Source organism: Idiotropiscis lumnitzeri, chromosome 9, assembly GCF_059441095.1.
Source record: "Idiotropiscis lumnitzeri isolate Australia: NSW breed Sydney's pygmy pipehorse chromosome 9, RoL_Ilum_1.0, whole genome shotgun sequence".
NCBI classification, from domain to species: Eukaryota; Metazoa; Chordata; class Actinopteri; order Syngnathiformes; family Syngnathidae; genus Idiotropiscis; species Idiotropiscis lumnitzeri.
In genome coordinates this window covers 10605588-10624769 of record NC_142399.1, presented here as the reverse complement: position 1 = coordinate 10624769, position 19182 = coordinate 10605588, and the positions used below count along the sequence as shown (strand labels likewise).

General features: G+C 41.6%; 1 protein-coding gene across 3 annotated transcripts in view; it reads left to right on the top strand.

Moving 5' to 3' along the window:
- Window positions 1-19182, top strand: part of rgs7a (regulator of G protein signaling 7a) — a 147194-nt gene that overhangs the window by 3294 nt on the left and 124718 nt on the right. The gene's annotated exons all lie outside the window — the stretch shown is intronic.

The window sequence follows — 19182 nt, the reverse complement described above, 5'->3', positions numbered from 1 at the left end:
GTTTTTTATTGCTGTTATTTTAGTATCTGAATATCTTTCACTAATTTATTTTAGGGTTGTTTTTTAAAGTTATATATAAAGTTGAGTTCTGAGGTCAATGAAAAAATGTCTGTTTTAATCTCGATTTCAAGCTCAATCAATGTTTTTCTATAATTGCCAAGCCTGGTACCATTTTTTTTTTTTCAAACATCATTATACAAGTAACGTGTATGTTCAAACTAAGTAAAGCCAGAGGCTTCAATGTAAAAAAAAAAAAAATAAGATTTATTAAAATTCCATTCAACCAGTCTAGAATGTTAAAAGCAATTGCAAAATAATATTTTACTATTGTGTGTCTTTGCCTTTTATCTGGCTGTGTTTTAGTTATGCACAAAAAGCCTTTTCATTGCCACCCTGAAAAAAATGAGCAAGTCATGAAACCATCTTGTTAAACTGGTAGCTCATTTGAGTAAGTATTGGTTTTGTTTTTAGACCAGTGATTCCCAACCATTGTCAAGCAAATTATCCCGTGTTAAGTAATTGGTCCGAAAATTACAAATTTATCTCTTGCATTTAGAGTATGTTTGTTTTTCTATCTATGCCAGCAATGTAGAGTGTCTCACACTCTTCCACTAGAGGGCAGAAGGTAAAACAAACTTTTCAACCAAATTCATCAACATTTCAGGAAATCTTTGCAGCATTTTTTGTAGGTTGGGAAACACTGTATTAGACTATCAAATGATGTCATTTCTTTTTTTTTGGGTGCGCACTTTGTAGATAAAATGTATTTTCACCTTATCTCTTGTGATGCATTATTGATATGGCATCATCCAAAATTGATGCATTGGATTCATATTTGTCCAGCCGCTGAATATTTTTTCCCCCCTCCCCATTCAGCTGGTCATTTTGTGCGTTTGTAATCATACTCTGCCATTTCCTACTTTTGTTAATTTCGGAGGTTATATTGCATCATCATCTGATTGTACATCGAGGCATGTGTGCAGGGGCCCTGCAGGTGCGCCGACTGTACGGGAGGCTGACATAGTTAACATAAGCAAAAGGCTCTTTTATCTGCATTTAATGGAGGAGAAACGACACCGCCGGGATGTGAGTTATCGGAGTGTATTGGAGAATGCCACCCCCCAAAAAAAACAAAACAAAAAGAAGGGCAACAAAAACAAATTAATACAGCACTGCTTCACGCATCAAACTGATTCACTGACCCATTAAGATTTGACGCAACCTTCGCACGTTTGTCCCTCTGCTGCATCGCGGTGCGCATTTAATTGCATTTATTGATTCCTTGTTTTTAAATATTCCTTAACATGAAGGCAAAGGCAATAACATCTAGTTAAATTCCCACTTTTAAATAATGTATATATGTATTATGTCGGCAGAGAAGCAGGATTTAGGATTGAGCCTTGGCTGGAAGATAAAATGTTTCAAACTTGAGGCGGAATTCTAATTTCAGTACCTGTAATGTGACATAAAAGATGTACGAGTGTGCGCACGCTGCTCATTTGATCGCAATCTTTTTATGCGTTTAAGATAAAACCATTTGTGGAAATTGCTTCCCTGCCAACAGTAGAGGCTTCTGTTCCCCAGTGGCCCGGACTTTATTAGCCACAAAAAGATAAAAAAAAATAAAAAAAGGGGGGGGGGGGGTCGGGGGGCTGATCCATTTTAGTCTCCTACTTGCTGGCACGTAAAACGGTAAAACCAAATTCACTTAGCCTAGATGCTAGGCTCCCGTAATGAAGTGTGATCTACAGTATTACGGGAGCCTTCGAAACATGCGATAACATGTATCGCTGCCTGATGGGCCGTTTAATGGTTTACTTCACGTTCAGTTGGACCCATAAAGTGAACCTTTTCTCATTTTACTTGCGCAGGAGTCAGGCGTGCAGTCAATTTCCGCCATTTCGTCCGCTTCACCCTTCAGCAAGCGCCATCGTTCCATCTGCTCCCGCACGGCGGGAAGCGGATACGCTTTGCATGATATCAAAGATGGACATTTTTTTTTTCCCCCCTAATCGTGCTTGCGTTCTAGGTAATATTGCTGCCAGTGTGGGAGAGGATTTGGCGGGCTGGTGGCACACAAAAAGCACTTGCTGCTTCGAGTGATCATTTTCAAGAAGTAACCAAAGAAAGGTGACAGGCTCAGTTTGATACATAAAGGACAGTGATAAATGGAGCTATTTTCCATTTTGAATATATTTTTTTTTCCTGTTTCCATGGAATCCTGACCTAACAGTAACTTTGATATGACGCTTAATGTATTTGACTCTAGAAGACTTTACTTTAGTCCAGTGATTCAAAACTGTGGGGCTCCCTCTAGTGGTATGTGAAATAATCACTGCCGAAATACAGTTCAGTTGCATTTAAATTTTAAATACTAGTATATCAAAGCTGTTTGTTTTAAAGATTTTATTTTGGTATGATTTTTATTCAAATACGCGCAATCCATTTTAATTTAGTTATGTACATCTTTTTAAAAAATATTCCTATATTTAAGTCCAGTGTACAGGTTCAGACTATGCATCATGTTACAGTGGCTTACAATGATATTAAATATATTGTAGGAATAAAAACGCCATCTTGTATTTGAGCAACACTTGGGCCTACTACACTACTGTTTTTTGTTAGGGATGACTGAGTAATGATACCTTGTATCGGTATCGTGAGGATACCGGCCCTATATAAATAAAGTTGTATAGTATTGTATTATTTTCAGAGGTTGGGCAGGTCAGTCAACCTTCTGTCATTATTTCAGACCGTTATTGAAGACTCCTTAAAATAATTTGGTGGTTTTGTTATCCTGAGTACAGTTTTGATTGCCATGCTGACTGGGGCGGAGCTCATGGGTTGAATGAGGCAAGCAGCATTTACTGGATCCCACAGAGCACTTGAAGACAATGGAAATAGTTTCACTCACGGAGGCAACACTTCAACCGATAAGCCGATTAGTGTGACAAATACACTACCAAGCCTTTAGTGTTCGCTGATCTCTCCATCTTACTGAACTCATCGCAGCTCTGCTTACCTTTTGGATTTTCAGAAAGTGCCGTCCAGGCGTGGCTTCAAATTGTTATTTCTTTGTCGGCCTCGCTGCCAAGTCACGGCTGAAGAAACTCAGGCGTGGGCGGTTGATATGTAGATAGCTGAAAATTCAGAACAGCTTGCTCACTAGAACATTTTCAGAAAGGACATAAAATAATTATTTGGCTGTTTAATTAAACACAATATTGAGGTGGGGGTGGGGGGCACAGTACAAGTAACCAAAAGTAAAAGCCAGTTAAATACTTCTCCGTTTCCAAACAGATTTTAAACTCATGCACCGAAAGCTCAACCAAAACAAAGCATCCTTAGTGCAGTTTGTTTGAAAATATGCCTTCAAAATCGAGGCTTTGCTTCACACTTTCACACACCCAAGCCGCCTCTTTGCTTCAAACTGACATTTTTTGGCGGCTCGCACTTCCTGACCTACATACACAGCGCCATGAAAGGGAGAACGCCGTGACGGCAGCCAGGACCAAAACGCCGCTTCTGGAGTGGCTTTGGGTCAAACTTCAATGGGAAGGCTGCAGTCTAGGGTCAGGCAGATGCCAGATGCTTTTCAGATGCAAGTCGAGGCGGCGACCCGCTATGACTGGTCCGTGCTGTCGGGAAAAGAAAGAAAGAAAGGAAGGGGAAAAAAAACATTCTCAAGTGGAGAGAGATGCTTTTATCGGCCATGTCTCTTCTACCTTCTTGTGCATGAATATCATAAACACTATAGTCAATGTTGATATTAGCTCGCACTCATCTCCTCAATAGTTACCGTTGGGAGTTATGCAACAAGAGCACAGGGAGTTCTTTGGTTAAGGACGTTGGATGGTAGTTAAATTGTCCTTCCACCAGGACCGCAGCTGTATGAACGGGATGGATGGACGAGTGGAGGTGTTCACCTGCTTTCCTAGCAGATAACCTCTGCCGCAATTTCGGTTTCCCACAAGGACGCCTCAGCCAGACACAGTACAGTAACTGTTTTGCACAATAGAGGAAAAAAACACCTCCACAAAATAAATGGTGAGTATAGTTCTCATACTGCGAGGGGGAAAAACTGGGCACAGCTTTGCGGCAAGCTCAATTATGACAGGATAATTAGAAATGACAACAAGTCCCGCTTGAGCAAAACAAATCAACAATAACAACAACAAAGAAGTCAAATTAATGATAATGACAAATGATTACCTGCAGAAAATGTGTTTTTATTTTTTTCCAGATGAGATGGCCAATTTTTTAATGTTTTTATCATTTGCCATGAATTGAGCCCGGCCACAGATGCTTGCTTTCTGAAAGTCGTCATTGCTCCATGGTTCACATTTCTCAGTGGCTGTTTTTTTTTTTCTGCCATATTGCATAAGTCCCCAAATTCTCAATCCTGATTTACTTTTCTGTCTCTTCAAAACCAGACAATACAATCAGTACTCACACCTGCACACCTGGTGATTGACCTTTGCCAATACCAATTCACCACAACGAAAAATTGCGGCCTCTGGTTTTCTAATCAGGAAACATTGAGGCACCACGTGTACTGCAGTGTATTATTTATAATAGAACCACGAAATTGCAAGATTATTAAGTAAGAAGCAGATTGCCTTGGCTGCTGTTGCTACACTATATTATCACACAGAGAGAAAATGGGCGAGAGAGAGAGAGAGAGAGAGAGAGAGAGAGAAAGAGAGCATGTGTGGGTATTTGAGAGGCTACTGGTAATGACCACCCCATTCATTAATTCTTTAATTAACTGAGACTCTCCACGCTTCACTTTTTAGCCATAGGTGCATATGAGATTGTATAACACACTTCATAGATACTAGTTATAGTGCATAAGAATAGCTTGGTGGCAGCTGGCCGCCCAGAAATGTAATTGCTGTTATGAAAGCTCAGTCAATATATTGGCAAACGGTGTCATTAGCTGCGGAGGTTGGAAAACGAGTTTGTTTTGACAAAGGAAGGAGTCAAAACCACAAGTAAAAAAAGTCATCACAAAAGTCAATACTGTAGTAAAGTACAACTTCCTGATGAACCAATTTAAGTCCAGTAAGCAGTAGCACAGATGTGTGTAGAAGACGCGCATGTCTGAATGACCGTGAACATTGCATCATTAATGTCGTAGTAGGAAAGAACCTTCAGGATATAAAAAAAAAAAAAAACTAACTGTAAAATTCCCACTGGCCCTTAAGCGCATGTGTGTGCCTGCTCACGTGTGCGTGGCATGAATAATATGGCGATGCATGCATGAGCATGGCAGCGTGTTGCGTTATGTAGGGCGAACATTGCGAAGAGAGAGAGTTGAATTTTTCATGCCAGCCTAAAACCTAAGTTCACAGCCACGCCGCACGAGGAGGGAACATCGGCGCTCACCGGCCGCCTTTTGTGCGCTTGGCCTGTGCCGCATGGAGTGTAAAATATAGATCTTTTTTAATACAGCATTACTCACTGGTGTCTTACGATCGTGCAGGAGCACAAAGTCTGGACAAATGTAAAAGCAAAAAAGCAAACCTGCTTTTTGTTGTCAGACCGTTGCCGTTTTAAGTATTGGTGTTCATTTTCTACCTTTTTCCACTATTAAGTGTCAGCTCTTTTCGAATCAGGCAAACGAATGATACTAACCAACTCGATTCGCATTCTAGAATTATCAAAAGTTTCTATATAAATTGTGAAGATCAATCATTCTCATTCATGCAGTTGCAAACTAAAATGTATTGTGTGATTGCGAAGGACATCACTGAGTATTTATTGCTGTTGCGCCCCCAAATGATTTAGTTTCTTCGTCATTATTTTCAATCTGCTTGGATTTATTGCATTTATGGAATCAAAATTTATTTTCATATTAATACCCCTCACAGCCATTGGGGGAATATTTATTATTATTATATTACATCCAGGGACAGCATCAATATACTATAATTTTTTTGTCCTTCAAAGTTTGAAATATCCATTTCTTTCCATTTAGAATAAGAATTTTTTCGCGCTAAATGTCACTCAATTTACTTCATTGGACATGTTAAAAAAGACTTGTTGACTTGTGAAGGGTATGCACAAACAAAAGCTACATTTACCAATTGTCAGCCAAAATATAAATAGTTAATGTTCAAAAGGGGTCCAAAAAAAAAAAAAAAAAAACAGATTAGGGCCTGCCAATGAACAATATGGATTTTTTTTTTCCAGGCATATTCCAATATTTGGCAGAATGAAATTGTGATCAACGATTAATTCATTAATTAAACAAAAAATATATAATAAATCAACTTTATTTGTCCCCTTAATACTTATTAGAACGAAGGTACCAATTACAGGCATAACACTTGACGGTTTTACACTACTTTGTCTTTTAAAGTGGGACGATTTTTGGTGGGGAATGTTTGAATGTCATTATCTTTGTCTTGTCTGTTAAAAAAAAATGGTAAAGACACAAATTTGACAAATTTTTTATGATTTCTAAAAACACACCACAAATATTCCCCCCCCAAAATTTTATTTTAATTTTTGCGATACATTTATCATGGCCTTCAATAGAAGTGGATTTTCACTATTTGCACGTCAGCCAAGTCACAATCATCCACGAATAGCAGCGGTCCGCTATCGGTGTTCAATATGAACTACGTGGTCAACTCGTGCTGAAGTCAGAGCTCCTGTCACTCAGTTGGCCACGCCCCTTAAAGGCACACATCAAGAAACGCATATTACAGAAATGTGCAAGACCTTTAGCTTCATTCTACTTCATAAAACCAGTCCATTCCTTAATACTTACCTCTGTTGTTGCGACTTGCAGCTTCTGCCATTCGTGGTCGCATTCAAACAAAATAAACTCCTAAATTGAGGTACCGCTGTGTTAACAAGCATTGCGCAATCTTCAATTCATTTCTATAGTTTGCATTTCTGCTCATCAAGGGCAAGATTGTAATTTTCCGAGGGAATGGCAAGGCCGCGTAGCACTAAAACAGAACATTATCCTGTGAAGTGTGTGGCTGCAGAGCCGCCAGTCCACTCATATTTACATCTCAGCAGCCGATGGGCATCCAGTAAGTGTTCTCCCAGCAGCCACTTTGGCTTTTTGTCTCTGTGCGGATCCATTAATCCGCAACTGTACCTTTACTCTTTTTGTTCCAAGCTTCAGTATTTCACGCTGTTATTATTTTCTTCAGTCGATGAAGGAAAGCGTACTGTTTTGCATTCTGGTGCTTACATGTGTGTCAATATGGATCGCTTTTGACGTAACCGGTCCCCTGGTGACACGCTGGCTTTGCAGCAAATGAGGTAAAAGGAGCATACGGCCCTGTGATTTCTATTGTTCACTTCCCCCTTGAAGCACTTAAGGGCTTAAGCAGAGACGCACATGTACAGCATGTAACCTTACATTACATGTAATTACTGCCGATTTTATATGACAGTGGCAAAGACACGATTCACACAAAGCTTGCTTCCATCCGCCTCCTCGAAAAGGTTAGTGGCGTCAACATTTAATATTATTGGCTGCATTTATGTTACATGATGTTACGTTTTCTATCCCGCATATTCTATGGGTGCGGTCAATGTGTGCGTTTTTATGGGCCGGTCTGGATTAAATAGATTACTTTCCGTTGCCATTCTATTTGAAAATAGTCAATCAAATAAATTGGCATGTGTTCTTCCTGCTCGGAGGGTGCGCATGCTTCTCGAGACGACCAACAGAGCACACCACACACGACCGTTTCTCAGTCCCCAGTCTTCTCCCCCAAACCAGAAGTTGTAGTACCAAGACTGACTTGTGAGAGGCACCATGTTGCCACAGGACATCAAAACTGCCAGTAAATACAAAGAAGAATGAGAAAGTGGTCGTATGTAGTAGTAGGGGACAGTCTAAAAAAAAAAAAACCCGGAACGACACTGCACATCAGATTACTCCCAGCATTTAAAATTCATGTGGACATTTTGGTCATGATTGATCATAGTCTTCAAACATTAAGTGACGTTAAGATTATTAATTTTTTTACATTTAGTGTTTAGCCATGGTCATAGTCAGAGTTCAGCTGCTCTTTTAAAATTGTTTTTTTTGTCCGGGTAGGCAAATTATTAGATTAGATATTGTTGCTATAATAAAACCCAACATTATTATCCAGCCAAAATTAAACATGTTTCACACTGCTGACTAATCCAAAATCTGGTCGATAAATTCTAAAAACAAAAGACTGCAGCTGCAGCGAAGACAAGACTGCAAACAGTGATAAAATGAAGAAGGGCTTGCAGTTAAATCACATAGGATCTAATCAGCGCCGCCCGCCTTAAGTGATTGTCTGAAGGGAGCGCCTCTTCCTGCCGGTGTCTGGATTATTACATTATTTATTCGACGTCGCCTTGCCAGACGCTCATATCCCGAAAAGTCAGCTTGTATTCTCCCTGGCTAAATCCTAACTAGCACAGGGGGCGGCTACAGGTCATGTGACACATCTTCATGGAGAAGTCATATCACTAACATGCATGCTGCCAACTCTGCGGTCGATGCTTTGGGGAAGGTGTCGATGCTGCGCAGCGAGAGCTGTGGTGAGACTCACTAATGAAGCAAGAAATAAACGGAATTAACGAGCGAGGCGAAGGTTTTAGTGCACGCTATTGATTTGCCCATTGCCTTGGCGGTCACCGGCGTAAGATCGTTCCATAGGAACAAGACTTTGCCTCATCCCTGCATTACTGCAACACAACTCTTAATACAGTATTGATGGATAATGCGCGACTCGAGCCTTCATTGATGCGTAAACCAAGTGCGTGGCTTCTTGACAGGATGTCTCGCCCTCATCTGCCGGTACTCTGTGTCCCCTATAACGTCTCATCAATATCGTTTTCTGACCATCATCAATTGGAAGAGATTGACCGGCTTTTTACACGGCCTTTCTCCCTCAATCTGTAAGCAGAAGATTAGGAAACAGAGCAAGGTGAAGGTTGGGTGAGGTGAATTTGATCTATAATTACGAGACCAGAGCAAAATCTTTTGTACATCTGCTCCCTGTGTGGGAAAACACACATGTTGCCGCGGCTCAAAGTTCAAATGAGCGAACCAGAACCAAGCTAACAACGATTTATATGAAGATGAAAAAAACAAAATCCTCAAAGGGGACATGTGAACAATAAAATTGAAATACTCGTACACACTATTCGTAGGATTGGCGAAAATCCGCACACAACTGACGGCCAAAATTCTTTCCAATAGATGTTTTCCATGAAAAAGGGGGTTGACCACCTAGCCCTCCCCCAAAATATTTGAAAAATATATTAAAAATAACCAAGTCGCGCCACCGGGCTAGTGTGTCCGAATAATAGAATTGCGTCAAATCCAAACGGTAAGCAGAGCTGCATTGTGTTGCCAAACTCACAGATAAGCCGCTCCGTGGCACATACTTGCCTGATGAAGTTGTCGATCCTTGCTGGAGGGAGCCTGAGTTCGGTGACGTCCGTGTGCCACATACACACAGTATAGTGTCTGAAGGATGCGTAAAATACAAAGAAAAGAGATTCGACTCGAGGTGCCGACAGTTTGAACATGAACCTCACCCCGACTGGCATCCGCCTTCTTTTCATCATGTTTCTAAAATATCTGCTTTCATGATCAATGTATGTGCCCAAAGAAAGAAAAATATATTTTTACCTGCATCATTAGACACTGAAAGGTGCACCGGGGTTAACGGCACAGGATGTGATTAAAGGAGGTATCGAACCATCCCTGGAAGAGAGTGCTATTGATTGGCCCATCTTTCCAATCTGCAAGAAAGGAGACAAGAAAAAAAAAATGGTCAAAAACAGAAAATAATCATGTTAAATTGTTCCTTTAAGTTTCTATCTGGACCACATTGCAATTAGCTGTGATAAAATATGTTTTGCCTCTTGACAAGCAAACCTGTCACGAGGCAATACAATCAATAAATCCCATTATCGCACCTGTGAAAATAAGTGATAGCATATGACCGATTCAGCGGCTTTGCTTTGTGAGAATATAGAACTTTTCTAATCGCGGCGTCCTAGTTTGAGCTGCTACATGAAGACAGCCAAGATACCGGCACTCTGTTTGGTTTCAAAGCACATCACCCCCCCACCCCCCCATCCCGCCCTCTCCCCGACTTCCAATCTGTGTACGTCTGCCACAGCTGGAGCCTTTAGCCCTGTCTGTTTGGATTATAAAAGGGTCGAAGGCAGCCTGGGCATTAAGATAGCGGCTGACTTGGGCCTCGCCTTTGTCTGGACATTTAATTCCAGCTCAACATTTAGGGGAATGATTACAGGGGAAAAACCCTTGTCGGGAGATGTGAACAAATGCTCAGCTTTCTCCAGCGATGATTTGAACAAGGAGGAAAACCAAAGTGGGCAGGAAGAGGGAAAAGGGAACACTTTTTTGCTCTATTGCTTTGTCTTTGTGACCTTGGATCCCTTGAAAATTGTCTGCCCTTTACTCACTCTCGCCACAATCTCATCTCGATTTCTCACATTGTTCTTAACACCTTTGCCATGGTCTTTAAACCAGCGTTTCCGAACCGAACAGATTGACACAAAGTTGAATAATAAATTCCGCCATTCAGTGGAAAAGCACCGGAGTCTATGGCGCTTGAATGAATGCATGAATAGAGATAAATTTGTTGTCGTAAATTCGGATTATTAAGGCGGAGTTGTGGAGGTAAAAGTTGTGGACCCCAGTGGAGGGAAGCAGAAACAGCCAGGGGCGGGGCAGAACAGTGACAGTCTTAAATTGAGTCGAAAATCTGCTCAAATTAAACCCAATTTAAGATGCTTATTTTGCCTCTCAATTGCTTCTTCACACGCTTTGGCCATTTCCGTCTCTCTCTCCCTCTCTCAGTTGAACTCTCAGTTAAAGGGCCAGTACACGCAACACCATTACAAGATTTCCTTCTGCTCAGAGTGCAAATATTTGAAATCTATACCCGTGGTGGTTGACTTGGTTAGGAACGATTAAATGGATGGACGAAAACCCACTTCTACCCTGTCCTTGCTTAGTCTGTCCTTTAAAAAAACAAAAAAAAACTTCTCATCCTCAGTCCCCAAATGTAATGTAATGTAATCATTAAGATGCTACACTCACTAGTAAAAAGTAGAATAGTCCATCTGCCATTCCCACGGCTTTGCCAGATAACCTACTTGAAAGAACTGTTACACTGGAGAGCCAGCCAGGAGACTTCTTGGTGAGTCCCAATGCCACTCCTCAACGTTGTGGACAGTTCTTGGACAAGTCCATTGTTTACATGTTGTACATGTTTACATGATGTAAGCCAGGGGTGTCAAATTGATAGAAAGCAATTTTTTAAACCAGAAGCCAGTATGTAATTGTTTAACAAATTTTCAATTTATTCTAAAAGGGGAGGATTGGTAACAAATAAATGGCAATATTTCATTTCCCAATGTTGTTAAAAGTGACGCGCACATGATTAGCCCTTCACGAGCCACAGAAAATGAGGTTGCAGGCCAAATCTGGCCCCCGGGCCTTGAGTTTGACACCTGTGATGTAAGACAAATTTGTTCATAAGTCAGAACCACAGACACTTGTGACTTGTGGTTTCTAATTTGGATTTGAAAGATATCTTTTGTGACATCCGTCCTGGAACCTACGTACACCGTAATAGACACAAAAGTCGGCACTGTACAGTGACCACGGGCCTCCAAGTCGCAAAACAAGCTTCTTTTTTTTTGCATTCAACTGGTTAAAGGATTCAGCCAAGGAACAAGAGCCGCAAGAGCGCTCCCTCTCCATAACTGCGCCTCTATGTACGTTTCCCTGCCGCCTCACTTCATTGCCTAAGCCCAAATCGTATTTGCAGCCTTCAAAAGTCAACAGCAATAAGAAATCTTGTCATCGTCTTGCTACGTTTCATGCCTCGCCTCCGCTTCTCTGCAGTTCATTTTGTCAGCCGGAATCAACCATGTTTTCTTCCTACTAAGCATCCTTCTCGCGATTCTCACGTCAAGGCCGTCTATCTCCTATAGTGGGGCTCCTCCCCACTTCCACTGCTTCGACGATCGCACTCATGTCCCCTTTCGTTCGTCTTCAACTCTTTGATGCTTTTGATGACTAACTTTGTTTGCTTGTCTCACCTGTGTACAGAAGGTATGCACCTCTCGCGACACCCCCGCCACCTCTCACCCCACTTTCCTCCGAAACCCCCAAAGCCCGCCAATTCCATCCTCCCCTCACATCCCACTCGACTCTCTTTGAAGTCATCAGAGCCCGATTTCGAGCAGCGTGCCACTCCAGTCAGCTTTTATCCTCACAAAGAGATGGCGGGTGGTGGGGGCATAGGGGGGTATGGGGAAGAGCAACATATTCCGACCGTGCTGCAGTACAGTCATCCCTCCTCCTGTGTGAAATGATTCACTCGTGACTCATAGCTTTATTGGGGACTCGAACGAAACAAAAACAAAACCACTGGATGTGTTGTTTTCCATTTATCCAGAGTGGCAAACCGATTGTCTCTCCTGCAGCTTTCGCGCGACTCTATAAGAAGTAGACCTCCCCCAAAGGAGGAGCATTCCACTCAAGAAACTCTTGCAAACTAACGAGTAAAGTGGGATACATACTGACAAAAGAGACAAATTTGAACATTCTGCCCCCATTTCCCATCAAAGCCTGCAAAGGTTACGTTATTTGACGATTTTCCCGTGGTGTGGGGTAGGGCTGGGTATCGTTTCAAATTTCCAAAATTTATTTGATATACAAGGGCCAGATTTGACTCAATTTTTAAGTTCAATTGTATGAATTGATATCGGGCTATGAAGAGGAGAATTGATTCAAATCAATATCCTTTTTTTTTTTTACACACCCTACACAAATGCAGGGTGTGTAAAACAATTGTAAATGTTAAACCTATTCAACATTTACGATGGCAATCTTTTGTGGGTGGTTTAATATCAATTTTGGCTGAGCTACTGACTCAGTGAGTTAACAAAAGCAAACTATGAGCTGACTCGTTTCTATTTCTTCTTCCGCTAGTCTTTCTTTTTCATAGCACAATTGATTCCGGCACAGTTGTCAGTCTTTTCTTACTTCTGAAGAGAGAGAAAAATACATCTTTGAATCAACTGTTGAAGGTCCTTCAGGTGTTAATACACAGTGGTGCAAAACCAGCTTATTACAGCATTTCTCTAAAACAGATGTTTTTTTCAAGCTCAAAGAATAAAAAAAAGGATCTCACAGTTGAGTCCAGACGTGAATGTCCAGCGTCGTAAAGGTCCAGCGGTGCTCCAAGAATCCAATTTTTCACACAAACATCTAAGAAAGATCTTTGCAGTCAAGCTGCCTTTTCAATTGGTTCCTTCCACTTTCCATTGCGGAGTAAAGCAGCGGCCCCCAACCATCAGACCGTGGCCCGGTACCGGTCCGTAGGCCACTTTGGACCAGGCCGCGGCTGAAAAATATTTTATTTTGAAAAATGACTGTCTTCTCTCTGTTAAATCAGACTCTGAACACATGTCAAGATGCTAATTGTCACGATCGCATTCCGCTAATATTAAACCCACAAGCTAGCAAAATACATTTGAGATTTCATGAGAAAATGACGACTCAGTGTCCCATTGGGTGTTTGGTTTTGCCGTTACAGCGGAGATGTTCAATGGCAAACACTCTGGGACTGGATTTGCATAAAGCTGTGCATGTTTCAAGGCATCAGAGGCACACAAAAACTCACAGCTTGCAGGTTAAAAGTAGATGAGCAGCTTCCCAAGGCTCGCCGCTATGCGCTGTTAGCTCAGCTTAGCGAGCAAACCAAACTCCATCCGGAGTCCACATGCTGGTTCGGCTTTTTCTTCTTCAAATGTAACACAGTGATTGAGATGAATAGGTTGGTTTGAATCCATTTGCATTTGTGCGTTGTTAGTGAGTATGCGGTATATAATTGAAAGGTAAAACAATTAATTGAAGCTATTTACAGTGACATTGTAATCTGTTCATGATTGGAACATGAAGTGGCCCTCGATTGTTTTTTTTGTTTTTTTTTTTTTAATTAAAAGTTTACTACAGCTGAGCATTCTTTAGTAGTAATAGCAGTATTCACCACTAGATGGCAGAGATTGCCTACCTTTTACGTCAAGTGGGTCCTGGCTTGTCGCTAGCATGTGCATTTGGTCAAAAAAATTGCATCTTGCAGGTGAAATAGGAAATAGGTTATATGTTGAGTGAATTCAAATACTAACCTGCCAAACGTTTTCCAGGCGTTCGCCAACAGTTTTAATTTTTTTTCTTGAACATGTTCATGTTAACACATTTTGAGTCTTCACTACAACAGGAATCTCACAAGTACATAAACAACAGCAAGAACCGTCGACACTTCGTTCAAAGTGCAGGAAGAGTCACTAAATGTGTGTTGTCCAAAAACTTGGACGCAGTATATTCAACGATTTGAAGTGCTTAAAACTGCGTTTTTGTCATAAATCGGTTTAGGAAGTGTGCGTTTTTATATTGCCCACCTAGTAGCACTGAAGATAAATTATGCCCCCCGTTGCCCCTCCATGATTTACATTTATTTGTGTCCATTTCTGCCTGAGCACGGATCTCAGTGTGTTGCCTTATATTTTTTTTAAAGAACATCACACTTTCCTGCTCATGCATTCATACTTCATTTTGACTCATGTGCCAAAAACAAACGCACGTCCATTATTTGCCATCGCTTCGGTCTGTGTGGACATTATGAAAAGTGATTGCCATCTCCTAATTAACCTTCAGTACAGTTCTCCTGCATATGAACACAGACAGAATTATCGCATCTCTTATTCCCGCCATGTAGAAATAATTCTTATCTGACTTTTCATAAACAAAAGGCAAGGTCAAAGTTACAATATTTGGGCGTTTGAATAATTTCACAAGGTATTAATTTCCCTTGTGTGCAATGCAGTCTGCATCAGAGCCTTACGTGTGTGTGGAACGCTGACAGACAGGATATTCACCAGCTGATTCCACCAAGACAAGGCCTACGGCAAAAATCGAGTTGATTAAATTCTGGTATCATTTTCTTGAAATTGTATGGCATGAGAGACAAATAATAGATTGGTCGACTATGGATATAAGAAGCCCTACCCTATGTCTCACCTCAAGTGCAATACAACTAAAATATCCAGCTTGGCGCATCAAATATTACAGAAAATTGTGCACACTTGCTGTCCCAGTGGTGGGCGTGTCCAAATGAGGATAGGTTTCACCAGCATTGCAATTTCTTGAAAGACAGATTACATGTACAATAGAAAGGGATGTCATAAATTGAGAACGTCTGACGGACCACACGCGAACAATTTCGTCCTGTCTAGTCTCACCATCGAAAAGTCATGAACATCATGTCATGTTTTTGTCATCAAAGAGCCACGTTTAGCTTGTCATCGTCTCGTTATCGTCTTGTGAAAGGTGGCGTAAACGAAATATTTTCGCCATCGTGGTTGTATTAATGAACTCCTACTATCACCACAAACAGTTTTCCATAGTCGCCCGAGAACTCTCTCTTTCGCCTGCGCAGAGGGCATATTGGGCTTTTGGTGACGTGTAGGTCGGATGAACGTTCACACTGAAATCCGATTTATAATCCTATCGGAACTCGGCCCGGGTCGGATTTGAAAATAAAAAATAAAAAAAATCGGAATTGCACTGTTCATATTGCATAAAAAAAATATGATATATTTTGCTTATTGGAAAATAAATTAAAAAAAAAAAAATCTTAATTGAGCTGCAGTGTGAATAAAGCCTTAGATTATCTTTGTAAGAAATGTTCAGCCCTAACCCATAAACACTACACCCCACACTTTTGTCATTTGCAACCATGCATGACTTTTGTCAGCCTTCCAAGTGTTTGCACAGCAACGCCATAGAAGCACTCCACAAGTGACTGACATTGTGAGGTGTCCATCATCTTCATTGCTCCATAGTACAAAATGTCAAAGTGGCGACGCATCCTGTTTGTGTGCACCCTCGTATATGCTTCTCCTGTCCTTGTTGAGTCCCTGCAGATGAGAATAGGCAGAATGTCAGCCTGCCAGCATCCAGCTGCTTCTTTCTTATTGCTATTCAGGACACTCGCAGCCGTCCTGAGCGTCTGTCGCACGTGCCAAGGAGGAATGTGGGAAATGAGGGATGGAGAGGGGGGAGGAGTTGATGAGTAAGGCCCCCACCTCTCGAATCTAAAAATAGACCGCATCGTTGCTTCTTTGCTATTCCCAACACACCTCCGTGGACCGTTTCCACATTCGCCCCCCCCCCCCCCGCCCCCCCTTCTCTGCTTTGCTCTCACTCGCTTCCTTGTCATGTTCGACTCGGTTTGGTCGGGGTAAATTTGCTCCCTGGTGCCCAATGAGCAGACTCCTCAAAATGTACAGCCAGACACTTTGGACACCGCTAACAAGCTCGCCATGACGACAGATTAACTCTACTGGGCAAGTGAATCCAGCACCATGATCTTAGTCGGCGCACTTTAACCAATAATAATGATGACCTTAAAAGGTCCCGTGTGCAAAAATAAATATTTGTGCAGAAATTGTCATTGAGTGAAAGAAGAAGAATCACCGTTTTAGTCTCCAGTTTGTTTACGTTACCTGACCTGTGCATGTCCTTGCTTCACAGAGAATTCAATGAGTCGATTGCAGCGCGGCAGTATTGCGATATAGTTCAACAAAACATTTGTATTCCTGCCAGATGCTTTAAAACACATTTGAATGTACCCAAGCATTATTACACTTCTTAAAAAACACTCGTTAGACAAAATGCAAGCTTAAAATATACAGTAAATACTGCAAGTATTGTAGTTTCTATGTCCATGCATGTTCCTTTAAGAGGGGGGGCCAGGTGGGGTCACATGTCACCTTGGTGAGTCTGCGTGAGTGTCTGTGCTTAAGCAGTGGCCAACAGCAGCCCCAGAGTGAGAGTGAAGGTCCATGATCTGCCATAGTAGGTGCATTTCCACAAAGTTTTTTTTCTCTTTTTCATTTTACGCCTCTATTAAGCCATTATTATTAAGCCACGCCCCCAAATGGATCCCACCCTACTAAAAACTTGTTACTCTTAATAAATGTAACTTTTTAAAGAATAAATACCGAGCTGCTGATAGGTAGCATTCAGAATTTAATGTGAGGGGAGCGCGCTCTTATTCCGAAGGCATGCTGATGTTTTCTTTTTCTTAAAATGGTTCACCTAATCCAGGTGGTTTAATGCGCCTCTTAAGGTAAGCCATTTTAAGATGTAGACAAATTTTAACATAAAATGAAAAAAAATAAATAAAAATTCCACCCACCCCAAAAAATAGACTGTTTGACTCGTCTGACTTTGGAGAAAGAAAAATAGGAGGAAAACCCGTAAAATAAGCCAGGTAAAATTGTAATCAAAGTTAATGTAACAAATGAAAACCCGCGATAGCGTAAAGCCGCTATAGAGGGACCACGACCTAGCGAGGGAACAGTGTACTCACGTTGATGCTTTTACGGCTGAATCACATTGACGACTGTGGCTCTCCTTTCCCGCAGGTGAGGGCGTTCTTGTAATTACACTGTGTGAACGCGTTCCAAATTCATAAAATAAAAGCAATATATCGGGAGCGGCGGGGGACAGAACGGCATGGTCAGTGAGTCATTTGATATGTTTGGTGGTTCCACATCACACGCAACAATTATTCAACTGTGTCTGTTTTGCGGGACAACTTTTAACACTTTACGTCCAAGTTTGAAGAAACATCAGTGCCTTGTTTGTCTCCTAATTTATGATCGCATGCTGTTTTGAGTGATGAAATCATGGTGGGTGAGCAGGCGGGATATTGGCTTTCAGTGGATTATGTTCCAGCACATGGCCAACCTTGGCTTAGTCATCGCGCCCACTGCCCGCCCACCAAGATGATGAGTGTGTGCGCGTGTGTGTGTTGCGTGCATGTGAATTACAGAGAGGTCCTGCCCCAGGAAGACTATTGCACCACCTGCCAGCACCATCAAATCGTTAGTTAAAAAGAATGCAGAAGTTTAGAAAGGTGGTCGTGATGTCACATCCAACACGGAGATACAACACCAATTCATGACTTTGTGTTTTGGGGGGGCTGAAAAGGGTTCGTGGCATCTACCAACTTCAACCGAAGGAATACAAGTCTCGTAAATGAGTGGCCACTCTGAGAGCGCTAATCAAAACGGAGTGTTATTATCTTGGCAAGAGTTGTTGCTACATCTTGTAGACTGGATCTCATTGGTGTGTGCTGGCCTCCCTAATGAAGTGACATGCTGGGAGCATGCTGTGATGACGTGAGTGTTAGTCACACATTGCTATAGGATGATGGCAGTAGGGGTGCAGAGGGGGGTCGGGGGTCACTTTTTGCCAGCTGTTGTCTGCGTGAGGACAGGCTGTGATTACAAAGGAGAGCAGCCATAGCGAGAAGATGATAATCATCACATAGCGCGTATAGTAAAATGTAACGGGCATTTAAGTTGGGCTAAAAGTGTCAGCGTGATATAAACACGTACTGATAATCCGGTACGATTGCCCCACTTCTAAAATCAGCAATTGCTTGATTTATCGGATGTGTCTGAGAGATAATCCTGACCGATTATCCTGTGGGGTGGGTGTGTGTCAAAGGTTTTCCTTTCCCGATATGCTAAATGAAAAAACCTTTTATCTGTGATGTGTGTGGTGTGCAATCTTGGTCATGTGAAGTGCACCACCCACTATAAGAGCAGTAATCATACTCTGTGATTTATTTATTTATTTATTTTTGCCGTGATGTGTGGGGTCTTTAAGATTTCAACGTCTGGTTAAAAATTGTTACGGGTGGACCCCGCTTAAAAAGTCACAACAAAAATTTGGTTGGTTCAGGTATTAATCTGTGTACAACTCAAATTAAGAAATGTAATACAGTTCTTCCCAGGACTTAAATAGAGGCAAAATTAAATTTTACATGAAGTACACTTTTTAAAAATGCAATCAGTTAACAATAAACTGACACTAATCGTGGGAAAATCCAAGAAGTGGTATGTATCTACTGGCCTGCCAAATTTGGAACATCTACTTTGAGCAAATCAGTGTCAAATGAGGATACATTGCCACGTTGAACCAGGTAGCAGCAAAACAATCTCCCATTTGTGATTCAAAGCACGACTGTCTCTGTGGTGCGGGGACTGCTCCTTGGGGAGGGGTAGTCAGGGACATACAGTATTGCACATCCTCCTCCTGTTGCT